General features: G+C 41.1%; 1 long non-coding RNA gene across 2 annotated transcripts; it reads left to right on the forward strand.

Moving 5' to 3' along the window:
• Positions 1–9,987: 9,987 nt before the first annotated feature.
• Positions 9,988–22,370, forward strand: LOC102550684 (uncharacterized). Of its 2 annotated transcripts, none has more exons than XR_015622638.1 (4): positions 9,988–10,200; positions 13,850–13,948; positions 21,675–21,780; positions 22,089–22,370. It is a non-coding gene; the product is annotated as an uncharacterized LOC102550684 (long non-coding RNA). The 2 variants fall into 2 exon arrangements; XR_015622639.1 differs by having other exon boundaries at positions 10,008–10,200; positions 21,675–21,809.
• Positions 22,371–26,110: the final 3,740 nt, after the last annotated feature.

A 26,110-nucleotide genomic window follows, 5' to 3' on the forward strand; every position in this document is an offset into this window, starting at 1 on the left:
GATGCTGGAGCGTGTCACACAGGTGACATGTGCTAAGCCACACTCCCCACTTGTCCTTGTCCCTTTGATGGATCCTGGTGGCACCCACTGTCATTTCTGCTCAGCAAGAAGAATTGCTTTAGCCTTTCTTCTGGTGCAGGTGCACTTATATTAAATTTATCTTTTGTTTATCTAGCAGTGTCTGTATTTTCTCTTCACTGTGGGAGTATGTTGTTGCTGTCTGTTGAACTCTTAAAGAGAAGCACATTGAATGTATCTTTCCACCACTTTCTGGATTTGATTGAGAAGCAGCAAATCATGTATCTGTCATTATTTCCCTGGTAGGATGCATCACTGACTTTACTTTGTTTCTATATGCATGTGCATGTGTGTGTACATGTGTGTGTGTTCCTGGTGTATGGATCTGTGCATATGTGTGAATGTATAAGTGTGTGTATATGTGCATATATATGTACATGTGTGTATATATGCATCTGTGAACATCTGTGTGCATGTATGTGTGTGCATGGTATGTGTATGTGTGAATATGTATGTGTGAATGTGTGTGCATGTGTGTATATGATGTGTATGTATGGTGTATATACATGCATTGTGTGTATATGTTTGGTATGATATGTGTGTACATGGTGTGTGTATAGATGTGTGTGTGGTATACACATGTGCATTGTGTGTGTGCATGCGTGGGGTTGATATGTGTGTATATGATATGTGTTATATATATATATATGTATGTGTGTGTGCATTGTGTGTGTGTATGATGTGTGTGTATGGTGTACATATGTGTATTGTATGTGCATGGTATATGTATGTGCGAGCATAATATGTGTGTACATGGTGTCTGTGTGTGATATGTGTATGGTGTGTATATATATGTGCATTATGTGTATGTGCACAGTGTATGTTTATAGTGTTTGTATGAGAAGTGAATGTGCGTGTGTGTGTGTGTGTGTGTATGTGCATATGCCTCAGTGTGCATGTGAAGAACAGGATACCCTTGAGTTTTGGTCCTTGTTTTCTACTTTGTTGAGACAGAGCCTTTTTTTGTTCACCACTGTGTAAACCAGGGTAGTAAAGCTCCCAGGGACTCTTCGGTTTGCCCTGGGATAAGAGGTGTGCATTGCTGTATCTTATGAGAACTTAACTCCTCACCCTGTGTAGCAGGTGCTTTACACACTGCCATCTCCTGACCTTGGTTATTCACCTAGGCTTCCTGGACTTTCACCTTAGCTTTTAGTAATCTATGATAACTTTAAAATGGTTTTATATTTATTCTGCCTTGGATTTGAACTCTTTGCTTATTATTATTTTCTATAAAATTGTTTATTCTGATATTTTCTCTCTTCTCTTCCTTTGGGACACTTTCATTCTTAAGTTGAAATGTTTGCTTTTCTCTGTGGAATTGAAGGGTCTGTTCATTTGTTCTTCAATTTCTTTTTATCTTCTTCGAATCAGGTTACTTCTATTGGCTTTAAGTGGTTATGCATTCTTTAAAAATTTTATCTACCATTATGTCCACTACCAGTAATGTCATTTCTTGTTATAAATTTTAGTTGTAAAATTTCAGTTTTTGCTGTCATTATCTTTTTGGTCATTGGTGCCATATTGTGCTGGCCAGTTTTATGTCAACTTGCTGCATGCTAGAGTCTTCAGAGAGGAGGGAGCCTCAACTGAGAAAATGCCTCCATAAGATTCAGCTGTAGGGCATTGTGAGTGGTGCCATCCCTGGGCTGGTGGTTCTGGGTTCTATGAGAAAGCAGGCTGAGCCGGTCATGGGAATAAGCCAGTAAACAGCACCCCTCTATAGTCTCTGCATCAACTCCTGCCTCCAGGTTTCTGCCCTGCTTGAGTTTCTGCCCTCATTGCTTTGGATGATGAACTGTTCTATGAAACGGTAAGTGAAATAAACCCTTTCTTCCCCAAGTTGCCTTTCATTGTGGTGTTTTATCACAGCAATAGTAACCCTCAGACACATATGTTTTGCTTGGTTCCTAAATATATTTCACATATATGTATATATCCCTTCGTATATTTGTATAACCTGTCATCTATCTATCCTTCCATTTATTTTCTATATATCATCTATATGTCAGTCATTTGTCATCTATCATCTGCTGTTCCCTATCTATCTATCTATCTATCTATCCATCCCTCTATCTTCTATCAATCATCTAACTCTCTATCAGTCTATCATCTATCAACTATCATCCATTTATCATTTTATCTATCTATCTATCCATCCATATATCTACTATCTATCATCTATATATCAATTATCTATCATCTGTCTATATCTACTATCTATCTATCTATCTATCTATCTATCTATCTATCTATCTATCTATCATCTATCTATCTGTCTATCATCTATCTGTCTATCTATCATCTGTCTATTTATCATCATCATCATCAATCATGTATCTATGTATCTATCCATCTGTCTACCATTTTCTATCTATCTATCTATCTATCTATCTATCTATCTATCTATCTATCTATTATCTATCCATTCACATAGGTCTATTTATCTATCTATCTTCTATCATCACCTATCATCTATCTATCTTCTTTCATTTGTCTTCTATCATCTACTTACTCTACTCACATCTTTGAAGTCTGTGTCTGCCAATCATCTATCTAGCACATCCACTTGCCCTCATTTTACTTTCCATTGATCCTTTTATTCTTTAGACTCATTTTTGTTATCTTAAATTGCATGTATGTATGTAGGTCTCTGTGTGCACATCTGTGTGTGCACACAAGTGCTGGTTCCTGCAGAGTCTGGAAGTGCTGAACCCTCCTGGAGCTGGAGTGATCTGCTGAGCTATGTGCCGGGACCCAAACTCTAGTCCTCTGTAAGAGGAGAACACACTTTTACCACTGAGCCATCTTTCCAGCACTGCCCACTTATTATTTTCTAATTTTAATTTTTATATCGCTGCTTGGTTGCTTTTAAAGACAGAAAACTGGACATTTTGGTTGAAATGTGGCAACTGTTAATTTTGTAATCTTCTGAAAATTGTTGGATTGTGATTCTAGTAGCATGTAATTTCCCTGGGCACAAAGAGCAAAGCTGTCTTCCCCATGGAGATAGAAAGTAATGGCCATGCCTGCTCTTGTCTCCCAACATAGTTCTTTTCAACATGACTCCATGTAAGTTTCCTGCTATCTATCTGATTCTGTAGTCTGCCAAGCACTGGACAAAGGTGGCTTCACTTTTGTTCTTGTACTCTGTTGTTTAAGACTGTCTGGGGGACACACTTAGATATATAACTGTTCAGCTTTCCACTGTGTGACCTCTGCTCCCAGTTTAGAACAAAGGCAGCATCAACAAAACTGCAGGCCAAACCCTAAGTGGATCCATTTTTCTAGAATTACCTTCCCTATACCTGTCTCTTCTTCCTTCTCCTCATTTTTCCCTTTGCCCATTTCCCTTCCACAGCCAAAGTGAAAAGATTTTAAAGTTCTTTAGTTACCTCAGAATTAGCACGTGCTTTCAAATACATATTAGAGTCTGACATTATGTCTTTTCAGAGTAACTATTTTGATCCAATAATTTCAAGGTAAAATTTATCAGGAAGTTTACTATTTGCTGCGTTCTACTCCATTCCTACTGAGGATTGTTAGCTCTAAAATCATTATGAGTTGGAATATAGGACAAGGCCTTTCCTTATCGTTGCATCTTTCACGTTTACTATACTCATTTTTTAACTAAAAGAAAAAAAATTGAGACACAGTTTCACTATGCAGTCTTGGATGGCCTGGCTTCAAATTCACAGATGTCCACCTGCTTCTGCACACTGAGTGTAGGGACTGAAGGTATGCCACCACACCTGGCAGCTATCTTCATTTTAATTACCACAAGAATGGTGTTTAATATCTACTTCTTTGGTATATCATAGTTCCTTAAGTTTGCATTTCTCATTTTTGTACTGAAGTCTATTGGCTTTAACACATAGCCTTGAGTGGTCCAATAGACTGGATGCTCACCATGGACCAGGCAGGAAGGTATGTAGTAGCATTTGAGAAGTATTTCTAACTTAGGAAACTCTATAGCATCTAAAGTATCCTTAGTATCTATAAAATATACCAAGGTCCTATCCAGCCTCTGAGTGCAACGAGGGCAAACAGCAAGATATCTACAAGTGTGCAATGGTGGCACTTATATCATAGCAATACATGCACAAAGGTGCAGTGGTGGCACTTGTATCTTGGTGGTAACCACAGCCATCTGATTGGACCTGAGACCAACTCAATAGGAAGGAATTCATACCTGGTAGTATAAATCTTGTCAACTACCTAGAGCTGATAAAGTCACAGAACTGAGTGGAGTCTCTACTGTTGCTACTTTCTAAACTAGTATAATTCCCAACTACATTCTAAATACCCATATTTTCAAAAATATTTATTTTATTTCATGTGTCAGGGTTTTTTTTCCTGCATGTATATTCCTGTGTCATGTACATGCCTAAGAGCAACTATGTGGGTGCTGGAAATTGAAATAGCATACAGTGCTCTTAATCACTGGACTGTCTCTCGAAGCCCTAACTACCTATCTTATACTCACAGATAAGTGTACCTCTCACCCCTCACTAAAGAACCTCCTTTCTGCAGCAGAAAGAATCCATTCCAGAAACCCACGACTAGTCAAAATTCAGAGAACTGACTTTGGTGTGTCTATTCCAAGTTGACATACCTACAACACAACCCCTTCATCTAAGGCTCAAGGAACATTGTGGAAGAGAAGATTACCATCTTCTTGGTTGCAAGAGTCAGAGGATGAGGGCATCTGCTGCAAGATAGTATCTTCTCTGTATAGGACAGAGATCTGTACCCATGAAATCTCAACAGTATGGTCGCCTAAACAAGTCCACATGACAGCACCAGATGCTGTGGCCATGTTGGTAGGAGAAATCTCACAAGACCTCGTCTCTAGAAGAAGAATTACAATCAGTGGCTGATAAGAAAAGGAGAATCTATCTCCATGGGTGAGCACTCAGACCAGTTATCCAATCTCAGGTGGTTAACTCTAAACATGTAAACACATGATAGACACTAAATGGATTCAGCAAACTGTGTTTATAAATCCACACGTGTGCACATAAGTAACAGTAATAATTAAAGAAAAAGGAGTAATGAGTCAAAGGAGTTGAGGGAACAGGAGGAATTGGTGGGTGGACATGATGTAGATAGTCCTAGCTTAATTCTGTCGAGCCATCTTTCTAGCCTGACAGTTACTAAAGTCTTAAAGGGAAGAGGTGGTCTCTAACTCCGAAAACTGGAAGCCACTCATCATGAGATGGAACACAGTAGTTTCAAAGGCACCGGAAGTAGATGGTCCCCAGATGTTTGACCAGCGAGTTGAAGATGAAATTGTTTTGCCCAATACTAACCTTAGATTCTTCAAGTGAGAAACATAGTTAAAAGCTGTGAAGCAAAGGCAGCGTCGGAATCCTGTACCCAGAGATTGTTGTACACTGGCATGTGGGAAATAAGATTAAAATGATGGAAACTTTTGTTATTTTTATTTCGAAAATCCCATACATGAATACTGTCGCTGATTGACTTTTGCCAAGTTTACACAAGCCAGAGTCATTACACAAAGAGGGTGCCTGGCTTGAGAAAACGCCTCCATAAGACTAACCTGTAGACAAGACTCTGAGGCATTTTCTCGATTAATATTGATATGGGAGTGCCCAGCTCATTGTGAGCAGTACCACCCCTGGGCAGGCGGTTCCAGTTTGTGTAAGAAGTAGTTGGAGCATATGGTCTCTGCCTCAGTTCTTGCCTTGAGTTTATTCCTACCTGGCTGGACTGTGGCATGCAAATCTAAGTGAAATAAATCATGTCCTCTCAAAGTAGCTTTTTGACCATGTACCCATTAATTGAAACTCCAAGTGGCCTCCAGTTCTCCCGAATTAGAAACCAACTCTTTCCTTTAAGATTTAAAATCATAGTAAATTGTCAGGCTAGAGAGATGGTTCAATGGTTAAAACCATTCTCTGCTCTTCAACAAGAAATGGGTTCTATTTCCATAACCCATATGATGGCTCACAACCATCTGTAACTCTAATTCCAAGGGATCTGAGGCCTTCTTCTGTCTCTACTAGCACCAGGTACACACACACACACACACACACACACACACACACACACACACACACACACACACACAGGCAAACACACATACATAAAATGAATTTTCTCTTTTTTTTTCTTTTTTTCGGAGCTAGGGACCGAACCCAGGGCCTTGCGCTTGCTAGGCAAGCGCTCTACCGCTGAGCTAAATCCACAACCCCTTATAAAATGAATTTTAAAACATTTAAATAATAACCAGAAGCCCCATTTTGTAGGAAATCAAGAAGTATTGATGCCTCCTCTGATCTTTATGAAGATTCTTGGGAGAAGAACAAGAGCACATTGGACAAGACTTGACATATGGGGTCACCAGGATGCTTTAGAACTGATTCAAAAAACCCCTCCATAGTCTGGTAGCAGGTTGACTCTTTTGAGGAGAACCCAGTTCTCTAGGCTAGCTTTGTCAGCTGGCATTCTTAGACTCAGCTGTCATTTACAAATAAACCGAAATAGTGGTAAATACAGACATTGTTAGTACCCATGTGGCCAGCACAGACAGGCAGAGGGAGGCAGCAGGCCTGAAGGTCACCATGGGCAGGTACTCCTCTCTCACTTCATCTGTGTTCCAAATGCAGCAGAGCAGAGCCTCAGGTGGACTCTTGTAGGCTACGGCTGTCTGTATTGCTCCTGATACATCAGTCTGTTGGTTCTTCCTGTAGAAGATCCTCCAGTGAGTTTATCGGCCACCTGCTTCCAGTCAATCACTTTTTTAAAAACATCTTTAATTATTTTTCATGGTCTAGTCGCTATCCCCCTCCTGGTCTGCCCTCTGACAGTTCCTCATCTCATGTCTCCTCCCTACCTCCAAGAGGATGTCCCTATTCTCCAAACCCCACCCCACCAGGATTCCCCATTCCCTGGGGCCTGAAGTCTCTGGAGGGTTAGGTGCATCTTCCCTAAGTCCAGACCAGACAGTCTCTGTTATACAAATGCCAGAGGCCTCATACCAGCCCATGAATACTGCCTGGTTGGTGGCTCAGTCTCTGGGAGCTCCCGGGGTCCAGGTTAGTTGAGACTGCTGGTCTTTCTATGGCATTGCCTTCCTCAGCTTCTTCCATCCTTGCCCTAATTTAACAGCTGGGGTCCCGGCTTTTGACCATTGGTTGGATGTAAGTGTCTATCTAGTTCTGACTCAGCTGCTTTTTTGGGGTCTTGGAAGGCAGCCAGAGAATTCACAACAGAGGAGTCTGGAATGGCTGAGAAGTACTTAAAGAAATGTTCAGAGTCCTTAGTGATCAGGGAAATGCAAATCAAAACGACCCTGAGATTCTAGTTTACACCAATCAGAATAGCGAAGATAAAACACTCAGGTGGCAGCACATGTTGGCAAGAATGTCGAGAAAGGAACACTCTTCCATTGCTGGTGGGATTGTAAACTGGTACAACTGCTCTGGAAACCAATCTGGAGCTTCCTCAGGAAATTGGAAATAGATCTACCTGAAAACCCAGCTATAACACTCTAGGCATATACTCCAAAATGCCCCACCATGCCACAGGGGCAACGTGCTCCACTATGTTCATGTGGCCTTATTTGTGATATCCAGAAGTTGGAAACAACCCAGATGTCCCACAAAGGAAGTCAATCACTTAATTAAGCAGAAAGGAAAGGATGGTCTTGTTTACAGCCGAGAGGCCAGAGGACTACACTTTTCATTCCTCAGGGTGTCAGCTGGATCTGATCTGTTATCATCTATAACTCTGACAACCATCATTGGAAATCGCAGCTTGTCAAGACAATAAGCTCAGAGACTAAGACATCTTCGTCTCCTGGCAGGCACAATGAGGTGACTGTATTTATTTCAGAGCAAGGGGCATTGCTTCTTATAGTATTTTTTTTTTACACAGATCTGAAATAGATCACATGGTTGAAGTTCAGAGAGTTAGGGACCCAATCGGAAAGCAGCAATGACTATAATACAAATTGCGTGGAGAATTGGGAGGTATTAATGCGCAGCTTTAAAAGGGACTACTTAAATGAGAATACAACTTGGAACTCCCCCACCCCCGAACGTATTCTATTCTCTGACTCCACAAATTTTCTGTGTATGCCTGAGCATTTTTTATCATAAGATATATTGCTTAAAATAGTGTTATTTATATTGTTTATTACAAATATTTTTCCATGGCATTCATCATGGTAGAATTATATCCCAAGCTGTAGGTAGCTGTTACCTTGCTAGTTGGAAGATAACAAATCCCAAATGTACAGGTACTAATAGCTCGTGTATCAAAGGTGCCTGGAATTGTAACACATGACTAAATTTGGAAAACAAATTAGACATAAGAAGTAACATTTATTTTTATATAGCCCAGGCTGGACTCGGTTTTTTCAGTCCTGCCTCAGCTCATGTCTCCTGGGTTTTCAGGTTTGTACCACAACACCTCATTTTATAGTCTCAATTCATAAAGTTATTAAGGTTAGCTCTAAATATTGGTATTGAAAACAGAATGAAGTCCGAAGAGATAGCTGTCCCGTTAAGAGTTCTTGCTGCTCTTACAAAGGGCTGGAGTTGGATTTGTAGAACCCATATGAGACAGCTCATGGCCCCCCGTAACTCCAGATGCAGGAATCTGATTCCGTTGTCTGTCACTGGCAGGCACCGACATGAGCAAGCACGTACTAACACACAGATATATACACATAAATAAAAATGAAAAACATGTATTCAAAAAAACAAACCAAAATGAGGCTTGATGGGAATGGACCGGTAAGTAAAGACACTGCTGCTAAGCCTGATGACCTGAGTTGGGTCCCCAGGATCCAAATGGTGGGAGGAGAGAACCAATTCCCACAAGCTGTCCTCTGACTTCCACATGCGCACGCTAAATAAATAAATAAAAGAACTAGAAAGATGAGAGAGAGAGAGAGAGAGACAGAGACAGAGACAGAGACAGAGACAGAGAGACAGAGAGAATTTTCCTGCGTAGGATGAATTGGAGAATATGTATCTGTATTTTTTTTTAAATAAGTATATGATCAGTAATTATAATATGAAAAGCACAGAGACAGTTACAGCCAACTCCAATGTATGGAGTTCTAGTACTCATAGTAAATTTTATGTTAGATCAGATATGAGTACCTGACAAAGCGAGTTCTGTTATTTATTTTAAAGCATATGACTTGACTTTTACACAATTCATAAAGTTAGGGGTTTTTTTTCCCTATTTTTTAGTTATGTGTGTGTATGAAAAAGGGGGAAGGATAGATATGTCCATGGGAGTGCAGGCTCTTGGAGAGGCCAGAGAGGGTGCTGAATCCCCTAGAGCTGGAGTTGCAGGGCATTGTGAGCCACTAAGATGGTTGCTGGGAGCTGAACACCAGTCCTCTGTGCGCTCTCTCTCTCTCTCTCTCTCTCTCTCTCTCTCTCTCTCTCTCACACACACACACACACACACACACACACACACACACACACACACCCCAATTCATGAATGTTATGAGTATGTAAAATCTAGTTAGCAAATAATGGTTTAGCTCATTCCCCTAGTAATATTTACCAAATTTTCAGTAAACACACACACACACACACACACACACACACACACACACACACACACACGTCTTTACTTAGGAGACATACCTAAAAAAATAATTAGCAGATCTCTTGATGAAAATTAGAAGGTTTCTAAAATAAAGATTCCAAATTATTTCCTAACCCAAGTGCCAGAGTTTTGATGACAAATCCCAGTGAAGAAATCAAACCACTGATTAGTCAAAACAAAACAAAATAACAACAACGAAAACAAACAAAAGGTGGTGGAGAAATAGTAGTAAGTCAGTAATTCAGTTTGGGATCTGTAACAGTTGTAGCAGAACCTTCCCCTAACGAATAAAGATTTCGGGGGATCAATCACTGGGCGAGTAGTAGGCAGCACTTCCGGGTGGGAGAGGGGAAGAGAGGAATCAGGAAAAAGTGACTTGCTTTTGGCCTGGGAGAGCTTGAAGGAAAAATGTAGCTAAGAGGTCCCTGGTTTCCGTCACCAGAGGAACTTATCTTCGAATGGCTTACAAAATTAGGATGCTAGTTGCTTCCCCCAACGATTGCGTTACCTGCTGATTCTATGGTATGTTTGCTTGTTGTTTTCCTTCACGCAGAGACTCAGCTGGGTTCGAGAGAGAAAGGCACGGTGGCAAAGCATGGGTTTGCCGCACGTGCAAACCAGCTATGAATTTGGAGGCATGGGGCCGGTGTCCCAGCAACCCGCCATGGGAACTTAGTGAGTCCGGTGGAGAGATTTCCGAGCTCTGGGTCAGAGAGTCTGCCTAGATGTGGACAGACCTGGCCTGCTGGCCGGCCTGCCAACAGTAGCATGGTGGCTATTTATTTATTTATTTGTTTATTTTATGCAACAACTAGTGGACGTGGAATTCCCTATATATTCGCTAATTAATCTTACTTCCTGTTTGATGAATTGTGATGTCTACATCTGCTCATAAGGCTCTTAACTTCACCTTATCTTCTGTGAACAAATGAATTTTCAGGATGTTGCTGGTAGTTGAGGAAGCTTTGGGTCCCAGCGACTATGTTAACAGTCAGTGATGTACAAAGGTCAGGCCAGCAGATGAGACAACGAAGATAACACAAGCAGACACAAATTCCTTCTACTGTGTATACCTCTGCGGTATGCACAGGTGTTTTAACACTTGTTTCCCAGCTGGTGGCGCTATCTTAGAAGGCTGTAGTACCTTTCAGACTTGAGTTTTAGTTGGCAGATGTAAGGTTATCAGAAGAGGTTTAGGGGGTTTTAGTTCCCCCGATTCTGGTCCCCGCTGTCTGTTTCTTCTCGTATTCCCATTAGCCCATTTAGGATATGTTGAGACTACTGTGTCTTCTGTGCAACAATGGATTGTGCCTTCTCAAATTGTGAACCAGAATAAAATCTTCCTCATTAAGCTACCTCTTCAGGTATTTTATCACAGCAAGAAGAAAAATAACCAGCCCAGCGCTTCCTTAGAAGGCGAGCTTCTTTTTCCAATGTTTGAATCAGAACTTTGTCACGCGACTTGCTTTGGCCAATGGTCCATTAGCAACCATGATACGAGTAATGGTTTGTAAAGCTCTGAGCTCTGCTCTCTGGCAGCAATTGAAACACTATAACCACCATATGAAGGACAACCAAGATGACCCAATTGATCTCCAGTCTGCTGAAGACTAAGCATGGGAATGAGGACTTAACCATATCAGCCAGCTGCCAGATGTTTAGCTGACCATAAATTATTGTCTGAGCCCTGGAGACTTCAAATGAACTGAACTTAACAGAACTATCCAATTAGCATGGGTACTGAAGAGACTCTAGCCAGCCTGAGCATAGCGAATGTGGCTCTGGAAGGCCTTGCCTGCCCTTTATTACATTAGATTACATTCCTTGAGCTGCCCACCAAGGTCGATTCCCTTATTTGGCCTTTTCCTTCTCCTAAGGCTAGCTACCAAAGTCCAACTATCAATGTATTGAAGTCCAGCAATCAAAAGCCCACTTTTAAATAACTTAATTAACATGCCCTATCAAAACAAAGCAATCTGTCTTAACACAGGGTCCCTTTTCTTTTCATAAACAGACATTGGCCTATGCCACCTCTATGCCATCTTCTTTCAATCTACTTCTCTCTTCTTCTATTCATCCTTTGTCCCACTCTAGGATAAATATCCCTGTCCCCTCCCCTTCTCTCACCTCATCTAACTCCTGTCTTTGTCTCTTATTCCGTGTCCTTTGTCCTTCCAGGGCAAATACATCTCCTTTGTGCTGAGAAGTGGTCTCGGGGCCTTGTGGTGAATAGGTACCTCACCTGGGCTTACCTGAGATCCTAGACAAACTGAGACAGCCAGTCCCTCTCCACCCAGATGGCCCACAGAATCATCAAATGGTGGTTGTCTTAGACCACTAGGCTTTGGAATATTTTGCTATGCAGCAAGAACTTTGACGTAAAATACTGTTCGGTTGACTTTTGAGCCATCCAAAAATGTCAGAGCTGTAAATGCAATTGTCAGCAGTGTCAATTCAGAAGATCATTTTACAGTGTGAAATAGCCCTGTGTTTGATAATTTATATGATCAAAACCGAGTTTCTGAAGTTTAAACACTTCCTGAACACTAGCAGATCCTGTAAAAGTAACTTTTATTCTCCTGTATTAATTGTCTCTGAGACCCACTGACTTCATCTGCTAACCTAGGCCTAGAACGTTTTCATCCTATGAGACTTATGGGTGGATAAGCTCGCTTTTCTAGCTTCTTCTGAACTCTGACTGACTGGTCAACTCAGCTGTTCCAGCTCAAACACCTCTCCAAGCTGACTGATTCAGTCTGGCTTCTTTCCCTTGGCTTCTCCTGAATTCCTCTGCATGGCCCCATACAAACGTTGGCAATTTGTTCTAATCTTCTAACTCCTCATTCTCTGGCCCATTCTGTCTTTACCTGTGTCTAGCTTGCTCCCTCTTCAACCTCTCTGGGTACATCTAGCTCAGTAAAACTGCCTCCCTCCCCTTTTTTCTGTGTTCTTCACTTGAGTAGCTTCCCTTTTCTCTCTCTTCTCATGAGAGTTGGGCGTATCCTAGCTGTCCAATCTTTCTCTGATTCATCACTTTGCCTGACACTCAATTAGACATGAGTTTCAAACACGGGTGCATCCTTTTACAAACTAACTTTACCGTCATCATTGGGATTAAAGGTGCATACTAAGGGCATGTCTGTACTCCCCTAGTAAATAACACAGTCTCGGGGCTCACAGTGTAATCAAACATCCTGTAACAGGATCCTAATAGTTCTTTGAGAGCTTCTAGAATTCTCACATGCATATTATATATACATACACATGTATACATATGTACACATATGCTTTTATGCATAAATACATATACACATATACATGCATACATGTATACGCATATACACGTATACGAGTATACATATAACTAAATAATAAAACATGAACATCATGTAGGTGCTGGGAACTGAACCCAAGTCATAAGGTATAAGAACAGACTATGCTCCTAAGTACTGATGCATCTGGTCATGGCCCCAAAGCTCCGTTTTCTCTTTCGTTTTTAGCTAGGCCACTGATAGGGAAAGATAAGACAGTAATAGGGACTTGATCATGCTAAACCTAGCACAGCACTTCACAGCCCACTGTGAGTTACTATAGATGATCATCTCTCTTCTGTGTAGATCTGAATTCTGGTCTATATTATTAACACTAGCATGGTGATTGCTGTTACACACCCATCCCATGTCAGGCAGAGTGCAAGGCATTGGTAGTGCCTTGAGCAGAATCAGGTAGAATCCAGCCCTCTGGGAACTTCGACGGTAGCTTCGTCAAAGCACCAAAGGGAGACAGATATGTGTGCAAGAAGAGTGCTGAGCAGGAGGAACTTACAAATGACGTGGGAACTTTCCCCTGGGGATGGGCTTGCAGTAACACTACCCGAGTGTCAGTCAGTGAAGGTGAGGGTAATCAGGTGGAGTGTGGGACAAGCTGTAAATTCTAAACCTCCAGGCCCAGGAGTCATCCTAACACTCCCTTTCCTGTGAATCTGAGTTAGTCTCAGAGGCCTTGCAACTAAGTATCCTGGGAAGAGGATTACATAACTGACTTTCTTTTATTGCGATAGTTAATGAAAAGGTAATATGGCTTTTGCCTGTGTTATACTCCAAGGATATGTGAGTTTGAGCCAAAAACTACAACCTAAAAAGTTTTGGTAACCTGAAGTTGTCTACTAAAGGGATCACATGGAGAGGAGGAGAAAGCTGCCGGGAGAACAGTGGTTCAGTGACCAGAAAATCCTCTTTTCCCCAAGCCACACACAAAACACACGATTCAGGTAATGTTTGGAAGTTATTATGATTATTTTTTCCCATTAATATGCCCACGGAATGTTACAGGTTTAAGTACTTCTGATATAAGGAAAACAAAAACAAAAACAAAAACAGAACAGACTTTTGAGATCTGAAATGTCACTCAGAGTTAAAAGTTTTGATCTAGCAGAACCTAGCAGAAGGAAGTAGGCCATGGAGGGGGAAGCCCTTGAAAGGAATACTGGAATCACAGTTACTTTGTCTTTCTGTGTGTTTCTTGGCTACTATATGATGGATAATTCTTTTCTTACCGAAGACCCCACGTCAACAGAGAGGGCTGATAATGGATAGAATCCTCCAAAGACATGAGCCAAGATAAATTCTCACCTTTTATATGATTTCCCCCCAGGGTTTCCTTTCTTTGTCATTGAAAGTTGGCCAATAGACTATTCACAAACAGCTAAAATAAAATTATGCCGTGGTAGTGTTGCCAGAATCTTTCTGGAATAAGTACTCTATCTAACATCAGTGAGAACGAAGGAGGGAGATGTCGCCGGTGGACATCACCAAAACCAGGGTGTGCCCTGAAAGGCTTCAATCCTGGGTCCGGTTTGTATGTTTATTTTATATTTTAAAACCACAAGATGGGGCAGGAAAGCAAGCAAGATTTCACAGAAGTCTCCGTGGCAGTCAGCAGGTTGCTAAGGGCAACAGCTCATTGTTTCAGCTTTTTTTTTTTTTTTTTTTCAGGTCGTTTTGTGTTAGGGAGCAAGTGAAGTCATGCTTGGCCAATAGTCTGTACAGGTAGTGTTTAAGTAAATCAGAAGATCAGTAAATAACAACTGGCCTTTATTTGTGCCTTATCTTATTTTAGTATCACTGTTATGGGGATAATCAGCTGCTTCCTGATTGTATTTAAGGTCCACGCCACAGAGGGTCATGCCATATAGTGTAGGCTTTCCCAAAAGCCCAGGGCTGAGGAGGTCATAGATTCTAGCAGTGAACCTGCTGCTTCTGTTTTGCTAAATGAGCTTGTTCTCAAACTAACATGTATGTTTATACCCATAGAATGTTTCTGCCTTGATTTAAAAAAAAAAAAAGCTTCTTTTTGAAGCAAACAGTAGGGTATTTTTCTTTTCTTTTTTTCTTTTCTTTTTTTTTGGATATTTTCTTTATTTACATTTCAAATGTTATCCCCTTTCCCTGTTTCCCTTCCGGAAACTCCCCCATCCCAACCCCCACCTCCTGCCTCCATAGGAGTGCTCCCCCATCCACCTAGTCCCTCCTGCCTCCCCGCTCTAGCATTCTCCTACACTGGGGCATCAAGCCTTCATATGACCAAGGGCCTCTCCTCCCATTGAAGCCACACATGCATCTGGAAACATGGGTCCCTCCATGTGTACTCTTTGGTTGGTGGTTTAGTCCCTGGGAGCTCTGGGGTGTCTGGTTGGTTGATATTGTTGTTATTCCTATGGGGCTGCAAACCTCCAAGTTACCTTAGTCCATTTTCTAACTCTTCCATTGGGGACCCTGTTCTCAGTCCAGTGGTTGGCTATAAGCATCCACCTTTGTATTTGTCAGGCTCTGGCAGAGCCCCTCAGGAGACAGCTATATCAGGCTCCTGTCAGCATACACCTCTTGACATCCCCAATAGTGACTGGGTTTGGTGACTGCATGTGAGATGGATTCCCAAGTGTGGATGGCCTTTCCTTCAGTCTCTACTCCACACTTTGCCTCTGTATTTTCTCCTGTGAGTATTTTGTTTCCCTTTCTAAGAAGGACTGAATCATCCACACTTTTGTCTTTCTTCTTGAGTTTCATGTGGTCTATGAATTGTATGTTGGGTCTTCTGAGCTTTTGGGCTAATATCCAGTTATCAGTGAGTGCATACCATGTGTGTTCTTTTATGATTGGATCACCTCACTCAGGGTGATATTTTCTAGTTCCATCCATTTGCCTATGAATTTCATGAAGTCATTGTTTTTGATAGCTGATTCTGTATCCATTCCTCTGTTGAAAGACATCTGGGTTCTTTCCTGCTTCTGGCTATAATAAATAAGGCTGCTATGGACATAGTGGACATTGTTATATGTTAGAACATATTTGGGTATATGCTCAGGAGTGGTATAGCTGGATCCTCAGGTAGTGCAATGTCCAATTTTCTGAAGAACCTCCAGAATGATTTCCAGAGTGGTTGTACCAGTTTGGAATCCCACCAACAATGGAGGAGTGTTCCTCTTTCTCTAAATCCTCACCAGCATCTGTTACCTGAGTTTTTGAACTTAGCCATTCTGACTGGTGTGAGGTGGAATCTCAGGGTTGTTTTGATTTGCACTTCCCTGATGTCTGAGGATGATGAACATTTCTCTAGGTGCTTCTCAGCCATTCAGTATTCCTCAGTTGAGAATTCTTTGTTTAGTTCTAGATCCCATTTTTTAATAGGCTTATTTGATTCTCTGGAGTCTAACTTCTTGAGTTCTTTGCATATGTTGGATATTAGCTCTCTATCAGATGTAGGATTGGTAAAGATCTTTTCCCAATCTGTTGGTTGCCATTTTGTCCTAATGACAGTGTCCTTTGCCTTACAGAAGCTTTGCAATATTATGAGGTCCCATTTGTCAATTCTTGATCTTAGAGCCATCCATGTTCTATTCAGGAAAATTTTCCACTGTGCCCATGTGTTCTAGGCAGTTCTCCACTTTCTCTTCTATTAGTTCAAGTATATCTGGTTTTATGTGGAGGTCTTTGATCCACTTGGACGTAAGCTTTTTACAAGGTGGTAAGACTGGATCGATTTGCATTCTTCTACATGCTGATCACCAGTTGAACCACCACCATTTGTTGAGTATGCTCTTTTTTCCGCTTGATGGTTTTAGCTTCTTTGTCAAAGATCAAATGACCATAGGTGTGTGGCTTCATTTCTGGGTCTTCAATTCCATTTCACTGATCTACCTGCCTGTCTGTGTACCAATACCATACAACTTTTATCATTATTGTTCTGTAATACAACTTGAAGTCAGGGATGGTGATTCCCCCAAAACTTCTTTTATTTTTGAGAATAGTTTTCGCTATCCTGGGTTTTTGTTACTTCAAATGAATTCGCAAATTGCTCTTTCTATCTCTATAAAGAATTGAGTAGGGATTTTGATGGGGATTGCATTGAATCTGTAGATTGCTTTTGGCAAAATGGCCATCTTTACTATATTAATCCTGCCAATACATGAGCATGAGAGATCATTCCATCTTCTGAGATCTTCTTCAATTTCTTTCTTCAGAAACTTGAAGTTCTTGTCATTCAGATCTTTAAATTGCTTTACTAGAGTTTCAGCAAGTTATTTTATATTATTTGTGACTATTGTGAAGGGTGTTGTTTCCCTAATTTCTTTCTAAACCTGCTTATCCTTTGAGTAGAGGAAGACTACTGATTTGTTTAAGTTTATATCCAGCCACTTTGCTGAAATTGTTTATCAGGTTTAGGAGTTCTCTGGTGGAATTTTTGGGGTCACTTAAGTATACGATCATATCATCTGCAAATAGTGATATTTTGACTTCTTCCTTTCCAATTTGTATCCCTTTGACCTCCTTTTGTTGTCTAACTGCTCTGTGTAGGACTTTGAATACTATATTGAATAAGTAGGGAGAGAATGGGCAGCCTTGTCTAGTCCCTGATTTTAGTGTAATTGCTTCAAGTTTCTCTCTAGCTTGATATTGGCTACTGGTTTCCTGTATATTGTTTTTACTCTACTTAAGTACGGGCCTTGAATTTCTGATCTTTCCAAGACTTTTATCATGAAGAGGTGTTGAATTTTGTCAAATACTTTCTCAGCATCTAATGAGATGACCATGTGTTTTTTTTTTCCTTTGACTTTATTTATATAATGGACTGGGTTGATGAATTTACATTTATTGAACCATCCCTGCATCCTGGGATGAAGCCTACTTGATCATGATGGATGATCGTTTTGATGTTCTTGAATTCAGATTGCTAGAATTTTATTGAGTATCTTTGCATCGATATTCATAAGGGAAATTGGACTACAGTCCTTTTTCTTCATTGGGGTTTTTGGGGTTTAGGTATAAGTGTAATTGTGGCTTCGTAGAACCAATTGGGTACTGTTCCTTCTCTTTCTATTTTGTGGAATAGTTTGAAGATTATTGGTATTAGGTCTTCTTTGAAGGTCTGATAGAATTCTGCACTAAACCCATCTGGTCCTGGGCTTCTTTTGGTTGGGAGGCTTTAAATGACTACATCTATTCTTTTTAGGAGTTATTGTTTAGATGGTTTATCTGATCCTGATTTAACTATAGCACCTGGTATCTGTCTAGAAAATTATCCATTTTATCCAGACTTTCCAGTTTTGTTGAGTATAGGCTTTTATAGTAGGATCTGATAATTTTTTTCAATTTCCCTAGTTTCTGTCATTACACCGTTTTTTTTTTTTTTTTTCATTTCTGATCTTGTTACTTTGGATACTGTCTCTGTGTCCTCTGGTTAGTCTGGCTGAGGGTTTATCTATCTTGTTCATTTTTTTTTTTAAAAAAAGAACCAGTTTCTGGTTTTGTTAATTCTTTGCATAGTTTTTTTTGTTGTTGTTGTTGTTTGTTTGTTTCTACTTGATTGATTTCAGCCCTGAGTTTGATTATTTCCTGCCATGTGCTCTTCTTGGGTGTATTTGCTTCTTTTTGTTCTAGAGCTTTCAAGCTTGCTCCAGTTTCTTTCTAGAGGCACTCAGAGCTATGAGTTTTCCTCTTAGCACAGCTTTCATTGTGTCCCATAAGTTTGGGTATGTTGTGCCTTCATTTTCCTTAAATTCTAAGAAGTCTTTATTTCTTTATTTCTTCCTTGACCAAGTTATCATGGAGTAGAGTGTTGTTCACCTTCTATGTGTATGTGGGCTTTCTGTTGTTCTTGTTGTAGTTGAAGATCATCCTTAGTCCGTGGTGATCTGATATGATGCATGGAATTATTTCAATCTTCTTGTATCTGTTGAGGCCTGTTTTGTAACCAATTATATAGTCAATTTTGGAGAAGGTACCATGAGGTGCTGACAAGAAGGTATATTCTTTTGTTTTAGGATCATGTTCTATAGATACCTGTTAAATCCATTTGGTTTATAACTTCTGTTAGTTTCACTGTGTCTCTGTTTAGTTTCTGTTTCCATGATCTGTCCATGAGAGTGGGGTGTTGACGTCTCCCACTATTATTGTGTGAGGTGCTATATGTGCTTTGAGTTTTAGTAAATTTTCTTTTATAAATGTGGTTGCCCTTGCATTTCTAGCATAGATATTCAGAATTAAAATTTAACATGGTAAATTTTTCCTTTCATGAGTATAAAGTGTCCTTCCTTTTCTTTTTTGATAACTTTTGTTTGAAAGTAGATTTTACTCTAGATTAGAATGGCTATTCCAGCTTGTTTCTTGGGACCATTTGGTTGGAAAATTGTTTTCCAGCCTTTTACTCTGAGGTAGTGTCTGTCTTTGTCACTGAGGTGTGTTTCCTGTATGCAGCAAAATGCTGGGTCCTCTTTATCTATCCAGTCTGTTAGTTTATGTCTTTTTACTGGGGAATTGAGTCCATTGGTGTTAAGACATATTAAGTAAAAGTGATTGTTGCTTTTTCTTATTATTGTTGTTAGAGGTGGATTTATGTTTGTGTAGCTAACTTCCTTTGGGTTTGTTGAAAGATTACTTTCTTGCTTTTTCTGGGGTATAGTTTCCCTCTTTCTGTTGGAGTTTTCCATCTACTATCCTTTGTAGAGATGGATTTGTGTGGAGACATTGTGCAAATTTTATTTTGTCCTGGAATATCTTGGTTTCTCAATCTATGCTAATTGAGAGTTTTGCTGGGTATAGTAGCCTGGGCTGGCATTTGTGTTCTCTTAGGGTCTGTATGACATCTGCCCAGGATCTTCTGGCCGTCATTGTCTCTGGTGAGCAGTCTGGTGTAATTCTGATAGGTCTGCCTTTATATGTTACTTGTGCATTTAGTGCTTTGATTATTGTGTGACAAAAGGAGTATTTTTCTGGTCCAGTCTATTTGGAGTTCTGTAGGCTTCTTGTATGTTCATGGGCATCTCTGTCTTTAGGTTAGGGAAGTTTTCTTCCACAATTTTGTTGAAGATATTTACTGGCCCTTAAACTTGGGAATCTTCACTCTCTTCTATACCTATTATCCTTAGGTTTGATCCTCTCAATGTGTCCTGGATTTCCTAGAAGTTTTGGGTTTGGAGTTTTTTGAATTTTGCATTTTCTTTGACTGTTGTGTCAATGTTTTCTATAGTATCTTCTGCCCCTGAGATTCTCTTCTTTCTCTTGTATTCTGTTGGTGATGCTTGCATCTATGACTCCTGATCTCTTTCCTAGGTTTTCTATCTCCAAGGTTGCTTCCCTTTGTGATTTCTTTATTGCTTCTATTTCCATTTATAGATCCTGGATGGTTTTGTTCAATTCCTTCACCTGTTTGTTTGTGTTTTCCTGTAATTCTTTAAGGGATTTTTGTGTTTCTTCTTTAAAGGGTTCTACCTGATTAGCTGTGTTGTCCTATATTTCTTTAAGGGAGTTATTTATGTCCTTCCTAAAGTCCTCTATCATCATTTTTAGATGTGATTTTTAAATCCAAATTCTGCTTTTCTGGTGTGATGGGGTATCCAGGACTTGTTGTAGTGGGAGAACTGGGTTCTGATGATGCCAAGTAGTCTTGGTTTCTGTTGCTTATATTCTTTTGCTTCCCTCTTGCCATCTGGTCTTCTCTAGTGTTTCCTGCCTTTGCTCTCTCTGCAGCCTGTCCATCCTGTGATTCTGGTTGTATCAGAACTCCTCATAGCCCAGTTGTCTCTGTGATTCTATTATCCTGAGATCCTGGTTGTGTCCAAGATCCTTGTTGTGTCCAATCTTCTGGGAGTCAAGCTTCCTCTGATCCTGCAATCCTATGATCCTGGGTGTTTCAGAACACCTCTGATCCTGGGCATTTTAGAGCACCTGTGAGTTGGGCTCCCTCTGTGTGTTGTGGGAATAGGTATGGAGTCAGCCCCCAAGGTCTGCTCAGGGAACTGGTTCAGACTAGAAGGAACCCAAGACCCTGGTTTTGTGGAGGTTCCTGTGTCCCCAGATTCTGGGGGACCTAGTTACTCCAGGTGTTGGGATGGGTGTTGGGGCCGATGTTGTGGACTCTCCTATGATCAGAGCATTTGGAAGTCAGGTTTCCACCAGGTCTTGTGGTACTTGGTGCAGAGCCAGCACCCATGGTCTGCTCAGGGCACTAGTTCAGACCAGAAGGGACCTGTGATCCTTGCTGGTTGGGGGTTCCTGCATCCCTGGATCCTGTGGAACCCCGTCACTGCCGGCGTTGGGGCAAATGTTGTGGCCTCCTCACCTCTGATCCTGAGAGTGTTACAGCACCTGGAATTTGGGTTTTCTCTCGGTGTTGTGGGATTTGGTGCAGAGCCAGTGCCCAATGTCTGCTCAGGGCACTGGTTCAGACTAGAAGCCAAATGGTAGTTGATAAAAAGACTTACAGCTAGCTGGTCAAGATGTTGAGAATAAATGACCAATGAGTGTCCCTAAACAGAACATGTATTTCACTGCCTTCAAGGTTCAGGAAACATCATGGGGGCAGTGGTGGGAAGAATGTAAAAACAAGCTGATGGGGAAGAGGGCTGTGAACTCTCTACTGGGCATGACATGTGGCACCTATGGACTCCCAGCAGTTGAATCTTCCCACATGTGATAAGGCCTGCTTACATTCCATCACAGGGGCTGGACTCACACTGAGAAGCTATTAGCAGCTGATGCAGGGTGAGGAAAAGAGAGTCATTGTCTTCAGTGATGCAGCTGCTGTTGAGATACCCAGGCACCACAGGTACCAGTTGATGAGCTCCACAAGTCCAGGTTGGTAGCCTGGTTAAACTCAGTAGGAAACAAAACAAAAGTAAAACCAAAAGGGCATGAAACTGAGAGGCATACCTGATGTTAGAGGTAAATGAAGGATCAGGAGAGGGGTGAGTTACACATTATATACATATATGAAGCTGTCAAACGGTAAAGTAAGATAAAATTACAATCTCCTGGTGGCTATTCTTGGTGTCAACTTGACTACATCTACGATTACCTAAAACCCAAGAGACTGAGTACACCTGTAATGGGTTTTTCTTATTTAAATCTTTTGAGGTGGGAAGATCCACATTTAATCTGGGCCACACCTTCTGCTGGCATATCGAAGACGTAGAAGAAACCTCTCCTCTGCCTGCTTGCCCTCACTCTGGCTAGCAAATCCATTCTGGAATTAGAGCCTACCTCTGTGGGATTCTGGCATATGCAGAAGACCAGATGAGACATTTAGCCTTATGGAAAAACTCTGGATGCTTGGACCTTCTGTTGATAGACTGCCAATATTGGACTAGCAGGACCACAGCCTGTAAGCCACTCTAAATAAACCTCTGTGTGTGTGTGTGTGTGTGTGTGTGTGTGTGTGTGTATTCATTCTATCAGTTCTATTACTCTAAGACAGGCATTCTCAACCTGTGGGCCATGCCCCTTTGAAGGTTGCATATCAGATATCCTACATATCAGACTTTACATCATGATTCACTATAGTACCAAAATTACAGTTATGGAGTATCAATGAAATAATTTTATGGCTGTGGCTCACTACAACATGAGGAACTGTATTAAAGGGTTGCAGCATCAGGAAGGTTGAGAGCCACCATGACCAGCACAAGTTTTTTTCTTCTTTGGGAAGTATATTTACCGCTGTATGGCACAAAAGTGTAAGGGTACATAAGAGTATATTATCAATCTCCACGGAGGCTTTCAAAGTTTGCTGCCTAAACAGATTTCCAAGCCAAATTATTTGAAAACTAAATTAGTCAACACTGTATATCTTAAGAAAGAATAGAAGGTCTTTGTCTTAGTTAGGGTTTCTATTGCTTTGATAAAATACCACAACCAAAACCAATTTGGGGATAAAAAGGATTTTTTTCAGTTTGCAGTTTATAATTCGTCATCCAGGGAAGTCGGGGAGGATTCAAGGCAGGAAACTGGAGGCAAGAACTGATGCAGAGTCTGTGGTAGAGTGCTCCTTACTGGGTTGTTCCTTCATGACTTACTCAGTCTGCCTTCCTAAAGCAGTCAGGACCAACTGCCAAGGGCAGGGACACTGTCCCCAGTGAGATGGGCCCTCCCAAATCAGTCATCAACTAAGAAATGCCCACTGGCCTATCTGGTGGAGACATTTTCTTAGTTGAGGCTCCCTCTTCCCAAATGACTCTAGCTTGTGTCAAGTTGACATAAAACTTACCATTACAGTACCAGCCTTTTATCTCCCATGATCTGGTTTGCTTTACTATTGCAGTGAATCTTCATGTTTTCCTATATAGCACAGTGCATGGTTGAACTGCCAGTGTGCTAGGAAGGGAAAGGACTTATTATTGGAATATAGAGATGACTGCATTCAACACTGTAAACCAGGCTTGGTGGTTCTCCAGTTTCCACAGAAGCATGGACTCTTACCATTAATCATTATGGTAAATTATTTATTAAATGGTAAATTACCATTTACCATTATCCCTGACTCATCAGAGTTAAGGAAAAGACAATAAACTGATTGAGTGCCTGTTACTTTCAAGGCATATCAGTAATTTGAAAGGGTGGAAAAAGACTGAACAGAGGTGAGATCTTAAATAGAAACCTGAAGAAAAATTATATTTATTTTAAGAAATTAATCTAGAGGGTAGAATCAAAGTTAGCTGAGAAATAATCCAAACACAGGCAGAGTGACCAAAGAGGTGTGATCTCAAGGGCTAGCTTCACCAAGAGCACCAAGACAGCCTTACTCCTAGGAGTTCATCTTATTCCCTGGGGCACCCAACCAGGCCAAGCCACTTGCCTGTCATGCAGTATCAAACTCTTATCTTGAACATGATTCTTCCACTTCACAGCTTTTCTGGGAGGGTCCATGGGAATCTATAGTTGATGTACATTTGAAATACAGTGAAGGACTCTTATTCTATGGAAGAGAGAAGTTAGAAAGAGTTAGATATCTCTTTTTAACTCATCTTGCTAAAATGCAAAGCAGACTTATCAGGATTGTTTTAGAAGACTGTGGAGAGAATATTTCACTGTTACTGTGCTGTGTGAACAGCACCATTAGAGGGCTCACCATGGAAGTTTTACATGATATTGACAAAATTGTAAATGACAGAGCTAGATATGATGGTTCTTCTATTCATCCCAGTCCTCATGGTGCAGCTGATACAGGAGGTTTAAGATTTCAAGGCCAGCTCGAGCTACATATCTAGACCCTTTCCCAAAGAGATCAACAGATGCAGATGGTAAATAGGTTTGGTGGAAGTATACACCACTGAGAGAGAAGTGTGTGATGATGCTGGACACTTGCTTTGTGGTTCTCTCTCGAAGATTCAGAGATGCAGTCTAAGTTGATTGGACTTCATTCGGTGAGAACAAAATTAGATTTTTAATATGACCACTTTGTTCTTGTATCCCCTCTCCCGCCGAGGACTGGGCAGCTATAAGTTTCTGATCAAAAGAGGCTACTGAAGTGCAATTTTAAAGACACTGCCGGTTGGGGTATAAAGAACAGGCTAGTGAGAAGAGAGGACAGAAGCAGGGGCTGTAGGAGAGATACAAAGGACAGGTAAAAGCCAGTGTCACAGTCTCAGTTGTCAACTTGGCGTGAACCAGAGTCACCTGAGACCCTAGCTTGAGAAATTGGTTCCATCAGATTGACCTGCAACTTGTCTGTGGGGGCCAATCTTAATTGATAATTGTTGGAGGAAGGTTGGAGGAAGGTCCAGCCCACTGTGGGCGGTGCTACCCGTGGGCAGGTGGTGCTGGGCTACATAAGAAAGATGCTAAGCAGGAAGCAACTGGAGGAAGCTAGAACACCACTTTTCCTCCATGGCATCTGCAAAATAAGGGAAGTTTCCCACATTTTATTCAATCAGATGCTTCCTTGATCCCAAGTGAACATTGTAGGAAAGATCATGGCTAATCTTCTTTATCCCTCAAAAGGTGATGTGATGTGGTCAACAAGATGCAAGATATAGATTTAGAAATGTAGGTTCAAGTCCCTGCCCATAGAGCACTGAGTGCCTGAAATAAGCGAATTGTAAAACTTCACTGACCTCCACTTAATCCTCGAGGCATAATATGAAAAACCAGGATTCTTCTAAGGTTTGATGGAGACTGTGCCTAGTAGAGCAAACTGTGTATTATAAAGCAGAGTTCAAATCTTGGTTTTCTTTTGTGTGTTCTTGTATCAATTACTTTTCTCATCACCGTGACCAAATACCTGACAAGAAACAAATTAAGGCAGGAAGGGCTTCTTTTGGCTTACGGTTCATGGGGTGAAGAAATCATAGAGGGGAGGCATTGCTGTGTGAGCATGAAGCAGCTGGTTACAGCCAAAAAGCAGAGACCAGGAGCTACAGAGGTATCCCAGCAGTCAGGAGTACATACTGCTTTCACAGATAACCTGAGTTTAGTTCCCAGCACCCACATTTCATGTCTTATATCCACTTGCAACCCCAGGCCCATTGGAATCTGATGCCAAGTTCACACATAGAAACACACACACACACACACACACACACACACACACACACACACACACAGATACACAAAACTAAGTGGTACACTCATCCCAAGTGATCCACTTCCTCCCCCTGTCTGGGCCCATCACCAGCTGGGAACTAAATGTTCAAACACATGAGAGACATTTCATGTTCATAACACTCCTACATTCTTGTTCCTTGTTTATTCATCCTCTTGAGTCCTGGCTGACTTTTAGATTCAACCGTACACGTTTACAAATTCATCCACAGTCCTCACGGCCCTACCAGCCAAGTGTGCACATATTTGTGTGCAGGAGAACAATTCACAAGAACTTTGGAACTCTGACGTCTCTGCTTATGATGCACCCCTGGAGTTATGCAGGTCACAGCTTGGATAGTCATATGTGTTTGCCCCATTGACTCTAAAGGCATTGTGAAAAGGGGAAAAAATAAAAAGAAGGAGGCACACATAGGAGGCATTTCTCAACAGCGGTATAGCACATCTTTCCAGAGGTGCCCCTGGCTATAAATTTTGAATTCTCATCCCGACTAAATCATTTTTCTAACAGCAATTTTTCATCAGCGTCTCCTACCACTGGACACTGGCAGATTATGTGG

Source organism: Rattus norvegicus, chromosome 6, assembly GCF_021556685.1.
Source record: "Rattus norvegicus strain SHRSP/BbbUtx chromosome 6, alternate assembly SHRSP_T2T, whole genome shotgun sequence".
Lineage (NCBI taxonomy): Eukaryota > Metazoa > Chordata > Mammalia > Rodentia > Muridae > Rattus > Rattus norvegicus.